At 41.2% G+C, this 10,566-nt stretch overlaps 1 long non-coding RNA gene across 1 annotated transcript in view; it reads right to left on the bottom strand.

The window, feature by feature from the left end:
- Positions 1–335: 335 nt before the first annotated feature.
- The window catches only part of LOC135983023 (uncharacterized), a 46,542-nt gene continuing 36,311 nt past the window's right edge, over positions 336–10,566 (bottom strand). The window contains exon 3 of the long non-coding RNA XR_010600520.1: positions 336–9,791. This is a non-coding gene — a long non-coding RNA (uncharacterized LOC135983023). The remainder of the gene's footprint in view (positions 9,792–10,566) is intronic.

The following is a 10,566-nucleotide window of genomic DNA, read 5'->3' as shown; positions in this document are numbered from 1 at the left end:
TGGAGACGAGCCCTTGGCCAGCCGGCAGCTGGTTGAGAGGAGCAAATAATGAACGGGGGGAAAAGGGGGAGAGCCAGCGGGCTGGCGGGGTCTCAGGACGCAGTGCAAGCAGAGCAGGCCGGGGCTCCTTCTGAGCATGGGCCTGGTCCCATGACGCCACTGGCACCATTGTAAACCCACCACTGCCTCTAACATCTGTCCCCAGCAAGTAGAAGAGCCTGTTACTGACAGCAAGTCACTCCTTTATATCTAAATGAGAGAAGATTATAAAAATGGCAGGAGAGCTGGCTGTATTTTAAAGAATCCTTATAGACTCATAGACTTATAGACTTTAAGGTCAGAAGGGACCATTATGATCATCTAGTCTGACCTCCCGCATGATGCAGGCCACAAAAGCCGTCCCAACCCCTTTCCCTTAACTCTGCTGTTGAAGTCCCCAAATCCTGTGGTTTAAAGACTTCAAGTAGCAGAGAATCCTCCAGCTAGCGACCCCTGCCCCATGCTGCGGAGGAAGGTGAAAAACCTCCAGGGCCTCTGCCAATCTACCTTGGAGGAAAATTCCTTCCCGACCCCACACATGGCGATCAGTAGAACCCCGAGCATGTAGGCAAGATTCTCCAGCCAGACCCTCATTGGCCATTGATACTATTTACCAGCGATGGCACGCTGTTTATTTGACTAAAATCATGTTATTCCATTAAACCATTCCCTCCATAGACTTATCTAGCTTAATCTTAAAGCCAGACAGGTCCTTCGCCCCCACCGTTTCCCTCGGAAGGCTGTTCCAATATTTCACCTCTCTGACGGTTAGAAACCTTCATCTAATTTCAAGCCTAAACTTCCCCACGGCCAGTTTATATCCATTCGTTCTCGTGTCCACATTAGTATTGAGCTGAAATAATTCCTCTCCCTCCCTGGTATTTATCCCTCTGATATATTTAAAGAGAGCAATCATATCCCCCCTCAGCCTTCTTTTGGTTAGGCTAAACAAACCGAGCTCCTCGAGTCTCCTTTCATACGACAGGCTTTCCATTCCTCTGATCATCCTAGTGGCCCTTCTCTGTACCCGTTCCAGTTTGAGTTCATCCTTTTTAAACATCAAAGACCAGAACTTCACACAGTACTCCAAATGAGGTCTCACCAGTGCCTTGTACAACGGAAGCAGCACCTCCTTATCCCTACTAGATATACCTCGCCTAATGCATCCCAAGACCGCATTGGCTTTTTTCACTGCCACGTCACATTGTCGACTCAGTCATCCTGCGGTCTACCAGGACTCCGAGGTCTTTCTCCTCCTCCATTACTTCCAACCGATGCGTCCCCAGCTTGTAACTAAAATTCTTGTTAGTCATCCCTAAATGCATCACCTTACACTTTTCACTATTAAATTTCTTCCTATTTCTGTTACTCCAATTTACAAGGAGTCAAGTCTCCCTGCAGAATATCCCGATCCTCCTCCATATTGGCAATACCTCCCAACTTTGTGTCATCCGCAAACTTTATCAGCCCACTCCTACAATTGGTTCCGAGGTCAGTAATAAATAGATTAAATAAAATCTGACCCAAAACCGAACCTTGAGGAACTCCACTGGTGACCTCCCTCCAACCTGACAGTTCACCTTTCAGTACGACCCACTGCAGTCTCCCCATTAACCAGTTCCTTATCCACCTCTGGATTTTCATATTGATCCCCATCTTTTCCAATTTAACCAATAATTCCTCGTGCGGTACCGTATCAAACGCTTTACTGAAATCGAGGTATATTAGGTCCACCACATTTCCCTTATCTAATAAATCTGTTACTTTCTCAAAGAAGGAGATCAGATTGGTTTGGCACGATCTGCCTTTGGTAAAACCATGTTGTAATTTGTCGCAATTGCCATTGACCTCAAGGTCCTTAACTACTTTCTCCTTCAAAATTTTCTCCAGGACCTTGCACACTACAGATGTTAAACTAACAGGCCTGTAGTTACCCGGGTCACTTTTTTCCCCTTTCTTGAAAATAGGATCCACATTAGCTATTCTCCAGTCCAACGGTACCACCCCCCCGAGTTTAAAGATTCATTAAAAATTATCGCTAAGAGGCCTGCTATTTCTTGCGCCAGTTCCTTCAATATTCTTGGATGAAGATCATCCGGTCCGCCCGACTTAGTCCCGTTAAGGTGTTCAAGTTTGGTTTCTACCTCGGATACGGTAATCCCCCCTCCTGTATTCCCCTCTGTCACGCTGCCAATATTCCTAAGCCCTTCATTGGCCTCATTGAAGACCGATGCAAAATATTCGTTTAGATATTGTGCCATGCCTAGATTATCCTTAATCTCCACTCCAGCTATAGTCTTCAGCGGTCCCACTTCTTCTTTCTTTGTTTTCTTCCTATTTATATGGCTATAAAACCTCTTACTATTGGTTTTAATTCCCCTCACAAGGTCCAACTCTACACGGCTTTTGGCCTTTCTCACTCCATCTCTACATGCTCTGACCTCAATAAGGTAAGTTTCCTTACTGATCCCTCCCCTCTTCCACTCTTTGTACGCTTTCTGTTTTTTCTTAATCGCCCCTTTGAGACGGTCGCTCATCCAGCTCGGTCTAAATCTCTTGCTTACTAACTGTTTTCCATTTCTCGGGATACAGGCCTCCGACAGCTCCTGCAACTTTAACTTAAAAAAACCCCAGGCATCATCTGCCTTTAGATCCATAAATATGTTAGCCCAATCCACTTCCCTAACCAGTCCTCATTGAGGTTGCAGGAACAAACCATCCTGATGTGTAGAAAGAATATGGCAGGCGACCAGCTTGGCTTAACAGTGAAATCCTTGCTGATCTTAAACATAAAAAAGAAGCTTACAAGAAGTGGTAGCTTGGACAAATGACCAGGGAGGGGTATAAAAATATTGCTCAGGCATGCAGGAGTGAAATCAGGAAGGCCAAATCACACTTGGAGTTGCAGCTAGCAAGGGATGTTAAGAGTAACAAGAAAGGTTTCTACAGATATGTTAGCAACAAGAAGGTGGTCAGGGAAAGTGCAGGTCCCTTACTGAATGGGGGAGGCAAACTAGTGACAAAGGATGTGGAAAAAGCTAATGTACTCAATGCTTTTTTTGCCTCTGTCTTCACGAGCAAGATCAGCTCCCAGACTACTATACTGGGCAGCACAGTATGGGGAGGAGGTGACCAGCCCTCTATGGAGAAAGAAGTGGTTCAAGACTATTTAGAAAAACTGGATGAGCAAAAGTCCACAGGGCCAGATGCACTGCATCCAACGGTGCTAAAGGAGTTGGCGGATGTGATTGCAAAGCCATTGACCATTATCTTTGAAAACTCATGGTGATCGGGGGAAGTCCCGGATGACTGGAAAAAGGTTAATGTAGTGTCCATCTTTAAAAAATGGAAGAAGGATGATCTGGGAAACTACAGTCAGCCTTACCTCAGTCCCTGGAAAAATTCATGGAGCAGGTCCTCAAGGAATCAATTTTGAAGCACTTCGAGGAGAGGAAAGTCATCAGGAACAGTCAGCATGGATTCACCAAGGGCAAGTCATGCCTAACTAACCTAATTGCCTTCTATGATGAGATAACTGGCTCTGTGGATGAGGGGAAAGCAGTGGATGTGTTATTCCTTGACTTTAGCAAAGCTTTTGATATGGTCTCCCACATTATTCTTGCCAACAAGTTTAAAGTAGTATGGGCTGGATGAATGGACTATAAGGTGGATAGAAAGCTGGCTAGATCACCGGGCTCAATGTGTAGTGATCAATGACTTCATGTCTAGTAGGCAGCCGGTATCAGGCGGAGTGCCCCAAGGGTCAGTCCTGGGGCAGGTTTTGTTCAATATCCTCATTAACGATCTGGAGAATGGCGTGGACTGCACCCTCAGCAAGTTTGCAGATGACACTAAATTGGGAGGAGTGGTAGATATGCTGGAGGGTAGGGACAGGATACAGAGGGACCTAGACACATTAGAGGATTGGGCCAAAAGAAATCTGATGAGGTTCAACAAGGACAAGTGCAGAGTCCTACACTTCGGACGGAAGAATCCCATGCACTGCTACAGACTAGGGACCGAGTGGCTAAGTAGATGGATATGAGTCAACACTGTGCCCTTGTTGCCAAGAAGGCTAACGGCATTTTGGGCTGTATAAGTAGGAGCACTGCCAGCAGATCGAGGGATGTGATCATTCCCCTCTATTTGGCATTGGTGATGTCTCATCTGGAGTACTGTGTCCAGTTTAGGGCCCCACACTACAAGAAAGATGCGGAAAAATTGGAAAGAGTCCAGCGGAGGGCAACAAAAATGATTAGGGGTCTGGAATACATGATTTATGAGGAGAGGCTGAGGGAACTGGGATTATTTAGTCTGCAGAAGAGAAGAATGAGGGGGGATTTGATAGCTGCTTTCAACTACCTGGAAGGGGGTTCCAAAGAAGATGGATCTAGACTGTTCTCAGTGGTACCAGATGACAGAACAAGGAGTAATGGTTTCAAGTTGCAGTGGGGGAGGTTTAGGTTGGATATTAGGAAAAACTTTTTCACTAGGAGGATGTTGAAGCACTGGAATGGGTTACCTAAGGAGGTGGTGGAATCTCCTTCCTTATAGGTTTTTAAGGTCAGGCTTGACAAAGCCCTGGCTGGGATGATTTAGTTGGGGATTGGTCCTGCTTTAAGCAGGGGGTTGGACTAGATGACCTCCGGAGGTTCCTTCCAAACCTGATATTCTATGATTCTAAGCTAATTCTTTTGGTGTTGAAAAACACAGGCTTCCTTCCCGCTAAGGACCCATACTCTTTGTATGTAAGAAGCTCACGTTTGCTCCAGCTCATGCTTATGATGTACATTGGCAGGGCATCATGCAGATGTTTCCCCATCGTTTGGCCATTGATTTATGAACAGAGAGCCAAGTCTCAGCTCCTGTTCCATCCCCTTAGCACTGGAGCTTACTTAGCTGAATGTTCATAAAGTGCTTCGAAATCCTCAGATGCACTGTGACAGGTATTATTTTTGTTTAGATTATATATTGAGTTTTACTGACAAATGAAAAAGAATCCTACTCGAATTTTATTAAATTCCATTTTTAAAAGGTTGGGTTTTTCCAGTCTAGATATTCCCCCATGAAATATTTGGGTTAGTCCATTCAGAGTTAAAATTCTTCCATTGAAAAGTCAAAATATTTTGAAGATTTTTTTAGAGCTGCAGAAGAATATTAACAACAAATATTTGTATCAAGATATTTTGCCTGTATTTGTCAGAAGGAAAAAGCAAAATGTACTGTTTAATGCAAATATAAGGCACAAAATAATTTATACAGATTTTTAAGCTTTTAATACAAAGGTTTGTGCTTAATACACTTCCACAGTTTTAGTACAATTTTGAAAATATTAGATTTTTTCAGTAGGAAAAATGTGAGTGTTAATGGACTGGCATAAAATATTTCATGGAAGAACATCCAAGTAGGGAAGAATTTTTGATTTAATTAAAGTTATTCGATGTATTTTAAAAATAGAATGTAATAGTATTCCAATCAGATTTTTTTCTTTAGGTCCCTGATTCAGCAAAGCACAAATGCATCTGGTTAACTTCAAGCACCCGAGTAGACCCATCAGTTTCACAAAGATTACTTACATAGTTAACATTAGCCAAAATTAAAGCTCATTGTTGAATCAGGGCTTAAGATAACAAAATGAAATGATATATAATGAACAAAAATACTTTGAGATCCTCAGATGGACGTGGCTTTGTGCAAAGTGCTTTATTAACATTAGCTGAACAAACTTCACATTTCACATGAGGTAGATAAGTAGTTCTATTAGCCGCATTTTACAGATGGGGAATTTGCAGACCAGAAAAATAACAGCTTTAGATGTGTATTGTGAGTAGTCCTACTGACTTCAAATGGGACAATTCAGTACATAAAGGTAAGCATGTATGTCTGTTCTTGCAGGAGCAAGGCCTAAGGGACTTGCCTAAGGTCACACAGGAAGTCTGGGAAAGAAAACCAGGGGTGAAATCCTGGTTCCAGTAAGTCAATACCAAAACTCCCACTATCTTCAATGGGGCAAAGATTTTATCCCAGGTTTCTTGACTCCCAGTCCTGTGCCTTCACCACAAGTTCATTCTCCCTCCCCCCATATGGGAAAAAATAATTCAGAGTACATTTTAATCACGATTGAGAGAGGACAAAAGTTGAGGCCAGATTATGTTCTCTTGTACTTCAAGTAAACAGCAAACATTCATTATAGTAATTTTATAAAATGAGATTATAAATTTAGCAATCTGATTTCTTAATGGGAGTCATAGCCATGTCACTAAAATTCAGCGATTATACGACTATGGTGTAATAAGCACCATCACCATACAACTATACTAGTAGGGGTGGCAGATAACCCAGCACTAGAGATACAGAGTAGGATTTTTGTACTCTTGATTTAATTATTTTGTAAATGTTAAACTTTTCTGCAGGCTTAGAATGTCAGTAGAGCCAAATTCTTATGGCCTTTTCCCCCTTTATATCTATATTCACTGTATCATTGTTTTAACACTGACATTGCTACCATCTATAAGAAAAAAAAGGGGGGGGGAATATTAGAGTACGACTCAGCAATAATATATATTACTTTAAAAAGAAAAAAATTATAGTCATGGAAACCATGCTTCCAAGTTAAACTAGAACTACACTATCTTTGTCATTAAAGCTATCTCTGGCAAGCTTATCTGTCCAGAAGAGAAGATACTTACAAAAGGACACATACGTGCTCATCTACATGGACTCCAGTCCTACCAAAAAAAATATGTACATGCATTTAATTTTAAGCACTAGGAGTCATTCCATTGGCTTCAGAGAGATTATTCCAAGTGGTTAAAGTGAAGCATGCGCAGGTGTTTTTGGAGGATCAGGGTCTCAAATGAAACATTTTGGGGGTAGAAACAGTGTTTTGATTATGTGTGCATAGAGTGCCTAGTGTAATGGGGCCACATCCCTGACGGGAACCTCTAGGCACTACTGGAATATAAATATTAAACCACAACAAACGAAAGAGGGAGATCCACAGCCCCAAAACCACCATGATACCAACACTCAATGCTACCATCACAACGGCATCCACTCATTCATATTTTGGCATAAACCCTCTCCCCTTTATAAAGCCCAAGCAAAGGTGCTTTCCGCAGACTACTTCGTGGCTGTTGGGAGGCTGGTTCCTTCTTCCTAACACAAAGCCTGGAGTTCCAGCTCAGCACTTGTGCTTTTTATGAGCTGAGGTAGCTTCTTGAGCTTCTGTGCCTAGGAATTCTGTACACATCCTGTATTTAATATGGAAGAATGTTTTGTTCTTTTCCACAGCTATGCAAAATTAATTATAATTTAAAAAAAAAGCTATATTGGGATCACAAAGTATTTACAGAATTAGCATCACAGAGTCATTTGGACTAGAAGGGAACTCTACTGGATCACTCCAACCATCCCCTTTCATCATAGGAGAATTTATTTAGTTAATGAAGTATTCTTATCTTCATTATGGAAAGTTAAAAGTTGCATGTTTAAAATTCCTGAATATCAGAATAGTCTGAAGTGCAAGTTAAAGGCAGTAGAGATATGCGGATGCTCAGATACCAGAGAGATGAATGTGATAGCAAAGCCTAAATGGATAAGATCTGAAAGGATAGCTAACTCATTGAAAGTACCCAAAACATCTTGTAATCTATGGGTTTCAAAGAGAATTGTGATTTTTTTTCCTCATTACAGATCCCCTTTTTCTCTGCCATAAATTGCAGCTTTGAGGGGGTGCTGAAGTTGTAGAAAATATACTTCTAGTGCTACTAATTTCAACCCCTTGTTTATTAACCCAGGGCAGTGGTTGACATGGTTGCCTCCAGAATAACAGACATGTGGCAAGAAATCTAAAACCAATAGATTTTAATTTTCCTTTACAAGATAACGGATGTTGAGGGGGGACAGGGAATTAATCGGGGAACTGAATGTGCAGAGACTGCAGGCAGGATACAATACTGTTCCTGGTCATGCATGATTCATAGAGAGAGAGAGCGCGAGCGAGCAAGCGCTTACGCGCCAGGGACATTCCATTTGAACTGTCTCCTCATCATCATTTCAGGCAGAGAAGTAGTCACATGAACTGTAAGAAACTTTCTCAGTTGGACGCAGCATTAATTTTTTGGCAGTGAGGCCAGCAAATCATTAGCTAAATGCAACATGTTGTTCTGCTTCATCATTACCAGGCAACAACAGGAGAGGGCTTAATGAGAAATAGGAGCTTCCTACTGGAAATTTAAAGTGATACAAAAATATTTTCCAGCTGAGACATCATCAGATCAGACAACAATTGTCCTTGTTAAAAACCTAGCTGTGAATTACATTATGATGATTAAAGCCTTAGATTTAGCATACAAATGTGTGTAACAAAATTAAGTATGTTTATTATTGTAGTAAAGGCTACAATCCCAGTTATTGCTATGTTAATATTTAGGGCTCGCTTTCCAGGGATACCTCCTAGGACAATATGGATTATGCAATGTGTCTGAGTCTAAGTCTAGGGTTGTGAAGAAGCAAGACACTCTGATTGAATAGTATTAGACTAAAGCTGTAAACTATAATAGGAGCGGCTATTGGGAGAAAAAACAAAACAAACAAAAAGACCACTTGATTTTCCATTTTGAAGAATACTGCATTTCAAACCTTACATAGCACTTTTCACATACAAAAGTAATTGGGAATATGACTTAACAAATGTTTGCAACACTCTTGTGAGGTATGTAAATATGAACCCCATTTTACAGATGGGGAGTTTGAGGCAGAGATGGCTAGTGACTTGCTCAAAGCCACAAAGAAATCAGGATTAGAACTCTGGCGTTCTTTATAATCAAACAATGCACATAGGTATAAAAGCAGAGGTCTTCCTGAGCAAGTTTTCTACCAACTTCGATGTAAAATAAGGGCCACTTTTCCAAAGGAATTACTTTTTGTACATGCACAAAACCAGCATAAGTGCATGTAAATTGAGTGGATTAGCACTATGACATTTGCACTCAGAAAAGGAAGAAGCTTTTACCAGTCAGAAATATCAGACTGGTAAACAGTCCAGTTTCCTCATACTGGAATAAACAGAGGTACCCTAGACTACCACTGAGGAAACTGAAGCAAAAAGACTCCTGCAATTCTCCATAAGGTTTCGGCAAAGGTTATATCAGCTCTTAAATACCGATAAAGTAAACAGGTCAAGAACTGGACTTATTAGCTGGTATTTTCACAATGTTTACTAATTTAAATTAGTGCCTTAAGTACTGAGAAACGTTTGCATAATTTCACTATTTAAATCTAGGGACATAATGAGCATTGACATTTTAGGCCAGTCAATTTGACTTCAGTTCAGGAGTGAGATTTAGAAATTCTACTAAGACATCAGTGGGAAAATATTAGCATATGGAGAAAATAGCTTGAGATGTTTTCCTTTTTTAAAAAACTTCTCTTTTTATCAACAAGGAGAAAGATAAGGGGCTACAGGTTAAAGTGGATGGCAGGGAAAGGGAGGAGATGTGGATTCTCTTCTTGGTTTTGCTGCTCAAACTTGTGCAGGTCTGTTCCCCAACTAGCCCATCTGCAAAAATGGAGATAACAATACTTCACTACCTCACTGGCGTGTTTCAATGAAGACCAAATTCTGTTCTCTGATGGACGCATGCAACTCCCCTAAGCCTGCCAGACTTCAGCCATTAACATCTGTATTGTGCTTCAGGATCCTTGGATGAAAGTAGCTGTAGAATGGCACAGTAGTTGCATTTTTATCACTACAAAAAGGAAAAGGTTGCAATGACTTTCAAGCATAATGAGGAGGGATTCACTTGTTGGTTTTAGATACATTCAGCAATATTGACAATGGATTATATACATGTGGACTTACTGCTTTGTACTAGTAATGTCATTTACAATAAAAACCAGTTATGTACACTTAACCTTCATTGTACTGGGTTCTTTCTTTCATGGTCTGAAATATGGATATGACTCAGGACTTTTTGAAGAGGAATGGTGGGAAATAGAGAAAAAGAAAGAGAGAGGAGAATAGATGGATAAAGAGAACCAAGGGGCAGAATTGTGGTGAGGACAGGGACTGGTGTGGAACTGAAGAGGGACGTCTGAGTGTGGGAGATTCACTTGGATTTCAGTTTCAAAGAGAGAGACTGTTCATTATTTCGGAGGAATCAAAGAGTGTCCACCGACATTGGTTCAAGATATCTTGCCATGGTTCCCAAGTGAAGTAGGAGTCTCCCTAGTGTGGTTCAGAGTGAGTTATCTCAGCCTTGGAAAACTGCCATGAAACTTACCAGCCTGAGAACAAAATCTACTCCCCCTTCTCCCTCTTGAAGATAATGAAAAAAAGAATGCTATTTTACTCACTCATGAACAAAAAATGTAATTGCATGGAATTAGTTAGCAAGTGGAATTTTTGAAGTTGGGAGATCTATTCCATCACTAAAAGGGGGATTATGGTCCTTTCAGCACACGTTTAAAGAGAATCATTGATGTTAAGGCTGCATCTTTGATGTATGGTGGAATTTCATTATT

Source organism: Chrysemys picta, chromosome 4 (assembly GCF_011386835.1).
Source record: "Chrysemys picta bellii isolate R12L10 chromosome 4, ASM1138683v2, whole genome shotgun sequence".
Lineage (NCBI taxonomy): Eukaryota > Metazoa > Chordata > Testudines > Emydidae > Chrysemys > Chrysemys picta.
Note: the sequence above shows the minus strand (reverse complement) of the source record. Positions and strands in the feature narration are given on the sequence as shown.